This window comes from Fringilla coelebs, assembly GCF_963513975.1.
Source record: "Fringilla coelebs genome assembly, chromosome: Z".
In the NCBI taxonomy this organism is placed as follows: Eukaryota; Metazoa; Chordata; class Aves; order Passeriformes; family Fringillidae; genus Fringilla; species Fringilla coelebs.
In genome coordinates, this window is record NC_140031.1 from 51,275,223 (window position 1) to 51,290,913 (window position 15,691).

A 15,691-nucleotide genomic window follows, 5' to 3' on the forward strand; every position below is an offset into this window, starting at 1 on the left:
CATCACTGCCACAGACCTTGGCAGCAGAAATCTCTGTCAGGCAAAGAGAGTGATCTAGAAGCAGCAGGGTTAGCCGATGCAAAGCCTGCCAACCTCAAGTCACCAGCACAGGAAAGGGTTCCACCAGCCCTTCACTTCTTTGCTTGTTTTACCATACAGTTGTGTACATTGTGACTTCTGTGCCTATAGTACCAGCTTTTATTGCCATCACCTTCCCCTGTGGACAGCACAACTCACAAATTTGTTATTTTGGTTATTCCAGCATTCCTTTGGGAACTTTGGTGCCAAGCATACCATGATACTTCAAAGCAGAGATCCTGGAGGAAGATACTGTGTAAGATCTTACAGGCATTGCTGGGAGCAGCAGTGTGTCCCACATAGCTATTTATTCCCTCTCTGGCTTGCAGAAGAAGGCAGAGCAGCAGATTTCTCTACATTGGCAAATCCTATATAGCCTCTTTTGTACTACTCACACTTTTTTGTTCCCCTGCATGTCTTGAATAGGATTAACAAATGGAGTTTTTCCTTTAAGCTCTGGCGAACTTTACTAAGATACTCAGAAACTGCGTCAGAAGTTTTAAACAGTCTTTTTCTCTAGTGGTTCACTTGGCACCATAATTTCTCATCTTAACAGAGGCACTGGCACTTTGTGGGTGACAGTTCTTGCTCTGTATCACCGTCAGAGTGTGTGACATATTAACTTTAAAGCAACGAAGAGCTTTTATTTGCTGAAAACAGGTCTCTTTAAATATTGACCTCTTTAAACATTAAACATTATGGACAAACATCCCAGAATTGATGATGCAGGGATTGCAAAATAAATTACTGTTTAAACCATGGAATGTGCAGCATGACAGTTCAGTGCAGCTGTCAGGGCCACCTCCAGCTACCCTCTGGAAAGTGCTCTCACCAACTGTGATATCAGGGCTAACAGTGGTTTCAGACTTATTCCAGGAAGCATTATCATCAAATAAGCATGCTGATTAATTGCATTAATATCCTCAAATCAATCTCTTATTGTCTGTCTTCTGATTTGAGAAGTTATTGCTTTTGTGAAAAACCAATAGAGAGAGAAGAAGCTTTTGAGAAGTTATTGCTTTCCTGAAAAATAAAGTGATGTTGGTCATTTGGGAGCATCAAAAATGAAAGTGTGTAACACAAGACACATAAAACTTCATAACTTAGCAATTTTCTCTCCAGATAAAATGTATTGGTCAGTTCTTTGGAAATTCCAATCACTGACATGTGTATTGCCTCAGTGAGCTTGCCCAGCTCCAGTTTCAAGTTCTTTGAGTCAAACACCTTGCCTGAAGAAGGGAGCACAAATTCTAAGCCATTACTGCCCCCTCGGAGTCTTTCTGCCAAATTTGTCTCCTTTTCATTACACTTCAAAATAAAATCAGCTCTTCTCAGGAAAGCCTCAGAAGAGTGTAAACAATGCTGTACTACACCAGGTATGTTTTAATTCAGCTCAGAGACAATCCTTTTGCAAGCAAGCGTACCTATAATCCAGTAGGAAGTCTTTCAACAAAGAAAGAACTTGCAAGACCATACACAGACTGCACTTACTGCAGTATGGAAAACTGATGGCTTATCTTCAGGACAGAGTGTATAAACCATCCTTCTAGGCTGGATTGGAGGTGAGACCAGAAGTGCAAGTTTGAAGAAAATCTCCCACATTTTCCCACCTTCCATGCTCCACAGAGGTCTCAAAGCATATTATCTGGATCACCTGCAGGTAACTCCAACCCAGAAGATGTGCCACAGGACTGTTTCAGCCACTAATGATCAACACTATCAGGATCAGTGAGCAGGATCAATTTAAAGTAAAACCTACTGAAATTAATGTATTGTGGAATACCCACAAATTGTTTTACTTTATAGATCCACTCCTAATGTTGTTATCCTACTTGTCAATGCATGCACAGCCCAAATGATCCTTCAATATATAATTGATTACCATTTCAGCTGCAGTAGCTCCTTTGGTAGGTGTTGACTAATTCATAAATACACTAATAAATGGGGAAAAAAAAAAAAAAAAACAGAAACCAAAGCCAAGCAAAATAAATGGTCTCTGGTTCAAAACTGAAATATAATTTCTGTCAAATGTGTTTTCTTCTGCTACTTCAAAGCTTTGAAAAGAAACACTGGGCATCCAGCCAGAGGCAGGATTAAATCTCAGATGACTTAGGTCACTGTTACTTCACTGACTTCAGTGGACAAAATAACTACACACCTTAGATAAAGATCTAGAAAAAATGTATTTAAACACTGACTGTAAATTTAAAAAATTAGGTGTAGGTCTTTAATTGCCACGATAAGAATTTTACACCAGGATAAATAACAAGATTCATTCAGCTATCTTCTGCTCATCATTCCAAGCCATCAGTTTTACTACATTAGAAAGGGCAGGCTGGAAGTACCCCATGTGCCATCAGAAACAACAAATTCATGCAACGCACCTTTACAGAATGTGATCTAAAGCCCTACAATTTAGGCTTCCCTTTGGATGCTAGATGCTTCTGTATATATCTCTCCATCTATCTCCATGCATATATTCTCAGGCAACATTTGGAAGTTACTTCTACATCAGAGTTTACATCTGTCTCCATCTCTGCTCTCCGCACTTCACACTCAGAAAGGCTTTGCTAACAGCTCCAGTGCAGCCACCCATGGAGAACAAGCAAAACATCTCAGAAACTGGGCAGAATTTCACTTGAATAGTTCAAATCATCTCTGTATTTAAAGTCAGAGATATGCTTGTGTAACTTAATTGAATCAGGACGTTCCACAAAAAAATACTTTATCTAAGCCTGACTTACTTAATGCTTTCTGCTTGTGCTACCAAAGAGTCATCCTGAGTCTATGACACCAAGAACATTCAGAATTTAAAAAGGAAACAACACAAACTCGCATCCCTATTCTTCTGGGTAAGGAAATCACCCAACTTGGGGATTTATTTAGCAGAACTGAGAATGTATCTAATCTGACTGAAGATCTGGAAACTCTTGCTAATACTTTTAAAAGGGAAACTCAAGATGAATTCAATGATGACAGCAAGTGCTTTGTGGTTGTAAATAAAAGCACAACCAACAAAGTGACACATCTAAGAAATACTTTTCTAAAACACACACCTGCACTGGTGCCAGATGGTCAAGTCTCAGAATACAAGCTTTCCTCCACCTGACAAAGACCATTCAATTTTTAAGACTTTATGTGGGCAGCTTCTTAGCTGCCGAAGGTTGTAGAAGCTTTTCAGCTTTGTTTTTCACACATTGTCGAAAGATTTTTTGTTTTGGCTTGTGTGCTTTCAAAGGCAGGACAGAAATATTGACAAAGGCACTATTCATGTCAGTATTTACCTGCTGATTGGCAACTTTTTTCTTCATGCTGGTGGAAGCTGCTGAATTATAGCTTTGGCTGGAAGGAGCCAACAGTGAAATTGAACACCTCTTCCTCAGTCCCAAATAACTGCAAATCTAAAGCATCTTTTGTTGAAAGATTATTCAGTTTCAGAACGCCAGGCAAGAAAGAAAAATATTTTTTTCCCCCAGTCAAATTCTGACCTTTGAACTCAGGGTAGATATTTCTACCATCCTCATCAGCATGCCATCTAAGGAAGAGGTTGTTAGTTTCCATTAGGTGTTTTGTTTCCTCCTCCATAATTTCAATGAAATAAGAACAAAGTTAAAAGTGCTACATGTTTAAGAATTCTATGGCATAAAAAAAGAAAAGTTGAAGAGATGGACCTTGCTAAGTAATGAGACCTTATTTTCTGTACAAAGAATAAAAACCAGGAAAAAAAAACCCCAGAGAAAATAGGCATGTATGTTAGGTTTTTCATCTTCTAACAAAAAGCTATTTCACATTTTTAAGCAGTATTTACACATTATAGTCTACTAAAATAAATGTTGCAAACTTTCCATGAAACAGCTGCTACTTCTACCTTTTGTAATATTTTGAGCTTTCTTTTTTAAATTTGTCCATTTGAAAGGGGACCCTTGAGAGGGCTCTGGGGCGACCTCTCTGCTTTTTGCGGCTCCCTGTACGAGGCCGAGGTGAGTCGGGGCCTGAATCCGCTCCAGGGCCTGCAGTGAGAGGGCAAGAGGGAACGGCCTCAGGCTGAGACGAGGGAGAGTCAGATCAGAGACTAGAAAAAGCTGTCACTGTTTGGGGTGGTCAGACCCTAGAATAGCTTTCCCAGGGAGGTGGTGGAGTCACCATCCCTGGAGGTGTTCAAGAGGCATCTGGATCTGGCACTGGGTGATGTGTTTTAGGGGTTTAGGGCAGTGCTGGGTTGGTGGCTGGACTTGATGGACTTGATGGTCTCTCCCAACCTTGATTATTCTATGAAAACACCTGGATATTGCAGGGTAAGCATGCTGGACTTTGTCTTTCAAATATGTGGAAACAGCTTGGCATTTACATGCGCCAAAATACTTAGAAGTGTTTCCAGTTCAGAGGTGGACTTTTTGAGTGCACATATAGCAAGTGAGGCAGAATCAGCCCTAATATTCACCATCTAATAATATACCACGAATAAAGGGTCTATGGCTACATTAGATTTTGAATTGTCTCTCTAGTATGAGACCATTTATCTAATTTAATGTTTCCAAATATTCTGACATGTCAAATAAATGTGAAATAATTTAATCCGTAGAAATATCAAGATAATTACTTTTCAAAAGGGAGAAAGACAGTAAAAAGATGAGGGAAGCAACAAAAAGAGAGTAGTAAGTTATTCATAAATGTACATGTCCAATCCGGCATTTTGACAAAAACTTGTGTGACATTTTGTTTTCTGCATGCCCAATAGTTTTGCCACATTCCTCAGTGTGTAAATTCTGAAAGAGGCGCACCTCTTCCTCAAGAATTTTCACTTATTCGGGTGCTCCTCCATTGCTTGGCTCAGAACAGATCTTCTTGCCCTTCACATTCTTTTAAACTTTTAAACCATTAGAGAGAATATAACTCTGACAATCTGGCAGAAAAGCCTTACATCATTCTGATCCCAGCATCTGTCCTGATTAAGGAGGTGTTTCCTCACATTTCTCTAGTAAAGCTCTGCTGGTGTCCTCAAGCTCTCAACAGAGATGCCAAGGGATCTCTTCACAGCCTAATTATCAGAAGTAACTGCTATTTTGTTGTGTTCCACAGCCTTTTTTTAGGACCTTAAAGGCCTACATTTCTCCAATAATTGTTTCAGTTCTTAAAAAAAACCCCACAAAACCAATTACCATTTTCAGACTTCTTATGCACAGGATTTTGGGATGACAGTGGGAGAAGAAAAGAACTTCAAGTAGAAGACTTAGACAGCAATTTTTTCTTTCCATTTTAACTCTTTCTCACAAAACCTTAAACCAACTAATATTATAAAGGAGAACGGTTTTAAATGCTTCCAGAGGAAACTCAGGGAAATGATCCCACCAAACAACAATGAGAACTTTGCCTGGAAGGTATGCAGCCATCACTTTGGCAGTGCCAGCACAAGTAGCATGCCAAGAGCAAAAAAAGAAATCAATCCCACAAAACTTAAAAATTCAGAAAGAAAACTTCCCCTCCAATAGAAAGGAAGCCTCTTTGGGCCCTACCTCCTTAAATGATGATGTCTTACAATCCTTGCTTTCTACTTTACATGCACCTAAGTCATGTGCATACATATGTAAACACTTACATGTAAGCACCAGCATTCTTTCAAATTCAATTTTCTCCATGTTTTTTTGGAATTCAGGTGATTCCAAAACTTGACTTCGAGGTTGCTGCAGGAAAGGATTATTCTAACATCAGGAGCACATTGCTAAATTCAGTTAAAAAGCCTTAAAAATTCATAGTAAATTGCACAAAATATCTCCAGAAATATCTCAGTACCGTGTGGACTGTGTCATAAGCTTTAGAGTATTTTACATAGCCCTATTCTGTGGTGCTTTCAGCCCAGGAGTAACTGTAGTCAGGTGGGTAGGGATGTCCCAAAACTTCATCCAAACCCTCTTTTTGCTAGTAAATGTGATTCCTTTCTATGTCATGTCTGTCCCAGTTCTGCTTCTGTCACTACTTAAAAAGTTGGTCTGGACAGCTATTTTCACCTGCGTTATGGGAGACATAAACACACAATGGGTAGGCATAAACCACAGCTAATCTGAGCTACTTTAATTCATTTTTATCTGTATTTATACTCTGCCATGCATGCTATTAAATGTTACTCCAAGGAGCAAAACCTGAGTGGAAAAATACTCAGGTGCTTTGTCTAGAACCACTGAGTGGAGGTCCTCATAAAACTACAACCTCTGGTAACTATGAACAAATCATTCTTCTTTCTTTGCCTGGGGTTTTTTATCTACGCAACAACTGTGTAGTAATTCTTCTTTTCCCCTCCAACTTTTTCTGGTTTTATCTTCAGACAATGTAAGCTCTCAGTACAGGAAATTTCTTGCTGTGCCTTTGACTGGAACCAGAACAAGAAAAATCTGCCTCACCTTCAACTTTCTTTGCACTTTGTTGGAATGACAGTAAAATAAATGCTTAAAAAATCTGGCCGGCTCTGTTTAGGCCTTTCAAACTAACATTACTTTTAGCTGTTTTCAGCTTTTTGGTTCCATTGTGCAAAGTGGCTGTTGTAAATATGTTGTTGTTAAATTAGTTTAACAGTTCCTGCACAAACAGAACTAAGTACCATCTAAACAGTTAAGCCACTGTTTTCCACTAGGTGCCTGACTGGGGGGAATTTCCAATAAGAACTGATGTAATACTTGTGTTTGTGAAACAGACGGACGGTGTCATCCCCGGGCTGCATTGCAAAGGCATATCATTGTGTCAACAAGGTGATGTGACCTGTCCTCATCATTGATGCAAAAGTACTGGCAATCGGGGAGAACTACAGTTGGCAAAGTTAGAAGTTAGCTCTGTGACTTTCAGGTGGGGTCAGATGATGGCAACAAACTCACTTTAGACAGGCAAAAGTAAACAAGGCTCAAATAGGCAAGGTTTTGACATAACCTTATTTCCAGAGAAAGGCAAAACTTAATACACATTCTGACCAAAGGCCGAATGCTGAGCCTTGGCTGCATATGCCTAATTTTAATTGTAATCAGCAGGAACTCTGTGTATGTCAAAGGTCAAAACTGAACCCCAACTTCAGCTCAGATCAATGTAATACTTTTTCCAGCTCCACCTAAGTGTAATCAAGTAGAATTCAAGCTATCACATCACTGACTAATACATTTCATGTTTAAGCAAACATACAGAACTTTAAATTAATGGCAGTCTAAGAAAATGAAAGTGCAAACCAAATAAATACCTTCAAGTACAAAATATAAAACCTCAGACATTTATCAAAGCATAGCTTAAATGTTCTGTGCACAAGAGAGTACATGTGAAGGAATAAGAGATGTGCTAAGAAACCAAACACTAAAGTTGCAGAAGGAGAAAAAATTCATGGATAGTCTTCAGTCAAACATGTCACCTCAACTACAGTGTATAAGGTTAAAGAACAGCAAGCAATCTGATAAATGACACTCAAAACTGGGCATTTGTAGTTGAATCCAAGTAAAAAGCATAAAGCCAGTTCTCCAGCCCTTATTTTCACTGAAGGGAGGAGTCCCTTTTCCCTTTTGAGGTGTGTACAGGCTTGAATCAGTTTGGCACCATCTATTCCTGCGTGTCCACCATGACATGAGACTACAATGAGTCTTCTCCTTCCAGAGCATCACAGTTTTCATTCCATGCTCTGTCTTGGCTGTCCCTTAGGAATATGACTGTATGAGGGGCAGAGTCTGACATACAGCACGAGTTAAATCTCCAGGCACTCTGCTCTTAGCAATGCAGGTTTATGAGGTCCGGGGTATTTCCAACTCTGTTGCAGCAGAAACAACCCAGGACACCTGCTCATGCTCTGGTCACAGTTGTATGCATCCTTTGAAGGGAGACAGGCAGGAATTAAAATTAATTTTTTATACAGTAATTCCCATCTCACACATACAATCTGTACACACAGATTTGAATACAGCTCTTGGGACTTACTTGGTTTATATACACATAGATACAGTTGGCTGCATATAACCACCTCTCCTTAACTCACACATCTCTCACTGTAGTTTTTTTTTAATAGTAAAAAAAACCCTCTTTTGACAAAGATATCTTGATCATCCTTTTGGGATACACTGTATGATTTATATGCTTAGAACAGGAAAACATACCCCTCTGAGCCCTCCCAATTTGTTTGTCTGTATACATTCAGTTTAGCTAAGTTTATATATTTAGAAAGTAGAAAATAAATAGAGCCAGGGAAAGTGTTAAATAAATCTAAAGTGTGTGCACATTATGACGCAGTTTTTAAATTTCTGCCTTCCCAAGTGGGAGTGGGATTATGTACTATAGTGTTATATTTTAAACTGTATTATGATTTAAAATATTTTACTACCAAGGTAGAAAAGCACTCAGATCTTAAACAAACCAGTCTCAGAGTAGGAGCCATCTAATTGTAATGTAATGTCTTCCAGCTGCTACTGTGCAATATTCCAGCAGGGCTTTTCCTGCTGGCTGCCAGGATTTATGTTACACTTCACCTTGAGGTGTTCTGGCAATGCAGGGCCTGGTTCCACTCCTCTACTCCATTATGCTCACAGTAGTGTGATGATGCATCCTCAGCATGGCCCAGCATGTCTGTCAGGGCTGCCCCAGAAGGTGCTGGGCATTTTGTTTGCACAGACAGCACAGACATCAGTTGGCAACATAAGACCTTTGAGATTTAGTTGTAAGAACTAAAAGGACTCCTGGCATGTTGTGGTGACTTTTCACACTGAAATGATAATTTCTTTGTTGCCTCAATATCCTCCTCCCTCAGTGCCCTAATTGTAACCTCAATATCCTATCTATTTGACTTAAAGGAAGGAATTTGACTTAGTGCTAGCAAGTGTGAGGTCACTAAGGAAACAGAATCCTCCATTGTGCCTCTGTGTTAGCCTTGCTATAAGCACCACTGACTAGGAGAAAGAGGCAAGACAGGGAACCCTGTCAATTGGATAGATTTATTTGGCAGGTTTAATCCCAGTAAAAAGATATAATTTGAAGGAATTGCTGAATTACTGAAGAAATAGTGTTTGGAAACTGTATGGTAGAAGAGTGGATGAAAAACATATATATCTTCCATGCTGAATGCGCTGCTTTGCCAATCCATTTAAACATCCCACTCTTGCTTTGCTAGAGCTTCACCACAAAATTAAATTCCCTCTCCTGGCTGCTTAGAAAACATCATTAAGGTGGGGGCTTGGGGGTGGGGGTGTTGGGGAAGGTGAGAGGGGAAAGAAAATAGCATTGTAAGTCAGGAAAAAAAGGAGTAAAAACAAGATGACAAGGAGGTGGAGGGGAGAGGAGGGAATAAAACCAGATTTTAAGCTGACAGCATATTCCCGCAGACCCAAGATAATGAAAAATAAGTTACAAACCACATCAAGAGCGCACTTCAAAATGTCTGGCTTATTTTCCCTACTCTTACTCCATTAAGTTATTACTGGTCAGCATCCAGCAAAGATGACACCCTCTTAACTGGAGAGGACCTTCAAGCATAACAAAAAATACAGCTGCAGGCCAACTGGTGTTCTTCAGCCAGGAGTAATGGTACTTACAGGAGAAAAGCAAAAAGTGGAAAAAATAGTATCTAATCAGAACTGTAGGGGGAAAAAATGTGTCTATGTGGAAAAAGGTAATTTCCAAGTTGAAAACTAAGCTGGAAACAGGTTTGAAATAGTGGAAAACAGTAAACAAATTCCTGTGAGATGAACTAACATTGTGCCCTGCAATGAAAAGTAATTGGAAAGTAAAGAAAACAAGTGGTTTAGAGCCAGAACATAACAAAAACCGTCACGGAGTCTCAGATCCCAGATAGCCCACACACTTCTGGTGCTAGGCACCTCTTGGAAGAACAGTCTGTCTCCTCAGAGACTCAGGAGAGTTCACAGGAATTTTTAAATCACAGCTGTCTCTCCTGAAGGGGTTCTAAGAGATATAAAGAACATTGCTGAAGTGGTGCAGCCCTTTCCAAATGCACAACCTCAAAAACTCACCATTACATCACTAGGATAGAGAGACATCCACACCATTGCATCCAGGTCTGCTTCTGTGGGTACCGATAGTTAAACTCAAAGTTCAGTACAAAAGTGCTCCTATGAAATGCTTTTCTGAACTTTGATATGGTCTTACTTTGCAAATTTTCTGTCAATCCCATTTTGTTTTCTTTTCTTCAGGGTGATATTGCCTTTCTATTAAAGAATCCCACCTCCATCAAGAAATTTTCTGTTAACCAGTGGATTGCCATTTTAGGCATAAATTTCTTCTGAGATTTAATCCTATGTGCTCATTATCTCCATGCAGGAAGATGTATGTGCCTGAAACTTGTCCTCCTTTCTGAATTGTGCTAGCTGATCTAATGACACTTGTGGTACAATTAATGTTTTATTTTTATGGGTCTCTGGAGCATTATTCCTATTAATTTATGAATTATAAAAATGAGTTATGAGATCCACCCTATCACAAGGACACCACCCCCCCAATTATGGTTGTCTGTAAGTCAGCTACCTTCCTTGTGCCTCATCTGGAAAAGTGATACCAGAGGATGAGTTCGTGGAAACTACTGACATATCTGGAAGAGTCTGTGGTAACACAAGAAGTTACCTGAGAAGTCAGTTGGCTTGTGAGATCCTGTGCTGCCACACAGGTACCAACAGTACCAGCTCTGTTCTCTAGTAGAAATGCCAACAAAGCTACAGCAACCCAAAAACATTTAAGAGCCCAGTGTGCACCCCAGAACCACGCTCCAGTGGGTGTGATGCAGCAGATCTCTATCAATCAGCCAAAGAGAATTAGTTGAGATATGATTCATTCATTCATTCAAATGAGATGGCAGTACTGGCTCCTGTAAACCATTATGCCCCTACCCTAGCAGGCAAAGCCATGTACTTTGATCCCTAACAGGAACTTCATGTGCTTGTTAAACAAAAATAATTATCTTCTCAGCATTCCTCGTGTTTGGTATAAGATATTTGCATCACAATAACATGAGTAGTTATAACACTGAGAAATCAGCGTGGCTTTTAAAATTACTTCTAAATCATTGCCCTTTCACCAATCAATAATTCTAGATCTCTTCTAAGGGTCCAGTCTCAGCAGAGTTCTCAAGGGAATCTTGCATGTGGAGATCTTCTGTACTCCTAGGAAGCAAAGACTGTGGGTTGATTTAAGACTCCTATAAAATATTCTTTCGAGATCTTATTTGTGTAGGCAAATCTGGTCTTAGGACCTCATAATTACTGCCAGTAGAACTGCTTCATCCAAGGTCAGCATCTTTCCTTCTTTTCTGCACTGTCCATCATCCAAGGCCAGTCAAATTCTCTTTATTTAAGCATGGTATAATTTCCATGTGCCCTGAGTGTGGCATAGTGTGTAGAAATACCTGTGTGCTAACTCAGTGTGCTGTCACTTTTCATTATAACATGAAGCTGCTTTCAAGCCACTGTATTTATTTAATAACAAGGTCAGGACATCTGTGTAGGGGGTTAAAGCAGCCACTAGTAGTTCCAAATTCTTATGTTGATGAGTATACCTGGACAACACCAAAACATTTCTTTCTTCCCATCCTAAATTGTCGCTTCACTGTTTTTTGAGCATGACCTTACTGGCACATTTTCCACCTTGCACCAAGCACAGCTGAAAGTGTGCATAGCTCTTAATGAACTCCGGTGATTTGTTGCTCTACATGTCTTAAATCTGGTGTTAATTTCAGTGGACCTTAATATGCAAAGCTGCAGACCGTGGTGGCTCAGAAGGATCTTCAAGGTATGAATAGGCTCCAGCCTTTGAAACATGTTTGTTCAGATGGATAGATGAAGGTAGCAACTGTTTGACCTGTCTGTTTCCAACCACTGGTGAATCTTGGTCCTGCTCACACCTCACTGTACAAATCTCTTCACACAGCTAGTCCCAGTGAAGCTGCAGTCCGTGGCAAAGCCTGAGCTTTGGAATCTCTCTGGCTTGTGGTATAGCTGGCTTTCAACAGCAGTTGTAAATGCAAGCTAGTGGCAGTGTGAAAATGCAGTCACTTGCAGTTGCTTCATTATTTTCAAGTGACAGTGAGCTATCCCTTACAGATAGAAAGCAACACTTGTTTCAGAGAAATGCCTTATAATTAAGGTAAGCATTTAATGTTACAGTGACTCCATGACTCATCTCCTTGGGATCCTCTTAACTAGCTGTTCTGCCATTGGAAATAAGGGAATTCCAAAGGCAAGTCAATATTTGGTCTTGTTTTGTTTAGAACTAGCTGGTTTCCAAAACCCCACCTTTATTTTAGTATGAGTCTATGAAAAGAATTTTCCATTTGGTTTGTATCATTTTTAGCTCTGTGGAAAGGACCTGCACAAGTGTTTGGGAACTTTTGGTTATAAAAGTTGCTTTTTTTGAATGTTAAGGTTGTGACTTCAGAGTCAAAAACTACTACAAAATACCTAGCATTATTTCTTTTTGAAGTGGGCTTTCTCTGCACAGGTGCATTTGATATTTCTAGGTCTTATTTTCAAATTTAGTGTTCCAATAGAAGGGCAGGGTGACTGCATGATACATCATAGAATCATAGAATGGCTTCTGTTGGAAGGGACTTTAAGAATCATTTTGTTTCAAGCCCCCTGCCAAGGGCAGGGACACCTCCACTAAACCAGGTTTCCCAAATCCCTGTCTAACTGGGCCTTGAACACTGACAGAGTTTGGGCATCCACAGCTTCTCTGGGCAACCTGTGCCAGAGCCTCACCGCCCTTGCAGTAAACAATTTCTTCCTAATATCCAATCTAAAGTTATTCCCTTTCAGTTTGGAGCCATTGTCCTGTCACCACAGCTCCTGATGAAGAGTCTCTCTCCAGCTTCCCTGTAGGCTCCTTCAGATACTGGGAGGTTGCTTCGAGGTCTGCACACAAGCTTCCCTTCTCCAGGCTGGAAAGACTTCACTTGCTTAGCCTGTCTTCATAGAGGGCATAGTTGCTCTATGAAGAGCCAGCCCTTATATTTTAGGTGTCCATGGAAGATGATATTTTTTTAGGCAGCAACAGGAATAAAGATTAGCTAAATTAATTGGAAACTAGCAGAGGGTTTGCAACATTTTTGTAGAGCTATCTGCCCTGTCTGACAGAAGCCCACCAACTTATCCATGCTCAATTCCCTTCTAATTTAAGAACTTGATATTACTCACCTGCTACAGACTTCATACTGCAGGAATAAAAACTTTCAGGAGCTCAGATGCTGAAGCAGTTGAGGCTATACAGGTTACTCACACAAAATTTAACTCATTTTGTGTACAACAGTCTAATTCTCTCTAATGCCTATTACATGCTTCTATGAGCTAGGAATGGAGCAAGAGATATCACATTGCATATAAAAGGACAACAATAATTTACGTTTTTGTACTTTATGCAATTCAATGTCATTGAGAATCTTGAGACTGTTTTTCTTACCTGGTTTAAGAAATTTTACAACTGGAATATTGCAGTGCTTTGCAAAATGCCCTGTATTAGCAAAAATTCCAAGTTTGGGAGTCTTAAAATTACTTAAGCTGTTTTTTTAAGTGTTTTGTGCCAACAGAGCAGGAGCCAGAATTCAGATTATAAACCTTAACACAAGGTTTTCATTTTTGCAAGATATCAGAACCCCAAAATAGTTAGAAAAAATTTAAAGGACCTTCCTAATCTCTGTCTACATTGCAATGCCTCAACAAAGTGAAGTCCAAAAGCAGATATGTATGCTATTTTTTTCACTGATGCAATGATGTAGGAAAAATCTTTTCCTCTCATACTTGCCTGTTGTCTGAAGACTCTAGTTCTAAATACTCCTGGTGGACATGAAACTGGCTGTTAGGGCTTTTCTCAAGCAGCTCCTCTTAACTCATAAGTAACCATGTTCAGCAGGGACATAGTTTGAACTCTCAGGTAATACAAGAAACCAGAATCCTAGTCATGGCTTTTTCAATCCATGTGAAACATTTTAATTTGGTTGACAACAGCATAGCTATTCCAGCCTCGATTGGATAAAGATCTTGCCCAAGAAGATGATAAGCTTTCCTCCAGTGTCTGAGTTTAAACAGGACTAATTTGCACATTTCCTATGAAGAAAACTTTTTCAAGTGCTTGTGTTCTCCCTATGCACGTATTTGGTAAATATTCTCATACAAGCAATCTCAGGCTCATTCTCAGCCTAGCTATGCCAGAGGAATAAATGTGTGCTACAGGTCTGGGTGCCTCCTGTAGGTGTTTTCAATATCCCAGTAAAAGGCTCAAGCCATGTGCTCTACAAGCATATGTAACCAGACCTCAAGTGAACTTGGTCTTTGCAGTAGCAACACACTGTCAGCATTTACAGAGTAGTTCTTCAATGTCCAGAACTATTTCTGCCCCTCAGAAGTGCCTTTCTGCCCCTCCTTATGCTTAGGACGTGCACCTTCAGGGCCATCCACTGAGAGAGTGATCAACAGGAGGTCTCTGCACCTGGTTCCAAGCACTCACACAGCAATTCAGTAATTTTTCTCAATGGAAAAGCTGTATACCTGTCTGCAGATTGAAACAAAGGAAGAATTTTTCAGCAACCTGATTTGATCAGAGTGCTCATAGTTAACAGGGCATGTTTTGCTGGGGCATCTTTTTCAGCCAGGGACAGGAAGTTTCTCTCTCTGACTGTGATTCTCAGTTTCCCAAGACAGTGACTTACAATGAAAATCAAATGCCTTGCATTGACAATGGGGTTTTATAAAGCAAACAAAACAGAAACAAAAACAAACAAAAAAGAAAACCAAACAATCCTGAGGATCTCATTCTGAATACTAAGAGGGAGCTGTCCTTTGCAGCAGAAATTTTGCTTTCTGGTCAGGCACTATATTTTTCTCATGGTAGCTTTGTGATTCATGTGATTCATGGATCTCAGGGAAACTGGCCAGATCAGGGTAGCATGTGCCACACAATCCTCTTATGCTGTTCCTCTAATCATTATGAATTAAAGAAGCAGGTTAATGATGCTTCATCTCCCAAGAAATATCATTAATTCACATGTATCCCTCATGTTTTAAAATGTTCATCACCACATGTCAACCTAACAGCTAAACTAAGCCTGGGAGGAAGCTGAAAGAACAGCATAGATGTGAAAAATAAGCCGAAGCAGAAGTCAGTGAACAGTGTATATACTTTGTCATTGTCGTTCAGGAAAGAATTTTTTCCTACTGGGAAGTGAAGTGCAAATAGAGTTGGTTTTAACATTATGTGTTCCTTTCAACCTGCAGTGAGAGAGGAAGGAGATGCACCTTAAATGTCAAGAAGTTTAGTTTCAAGAGAAAACAATGCACTTATCTTTCTGTACCAAAGGTTTCCAGTAAATTAGAAAATAAAAGTGAAGGGGAGACAGATCTGGAAAAGGCAGAAGATGTTGTCATTACTTTTTGAAAACCCCCTCAAATGTTTTTTGTGTAGCATGCAAATGGGTCAGAAGAGTTTGTCTTTGCCTGTTTTGGGGGTCATTCATCCCTGAAGAAATATACTGTAGTCTTAAGTACCACAGGGTTCAAAGATTTGAGATGAAATTAGTGAATAAAGCTCCATAAGAGCTACAAGTGTCAGAGCTAGTCTGGAAGACCTGCACAGTTGATCCGTGGTGGTTTTGTTTCCTATACTA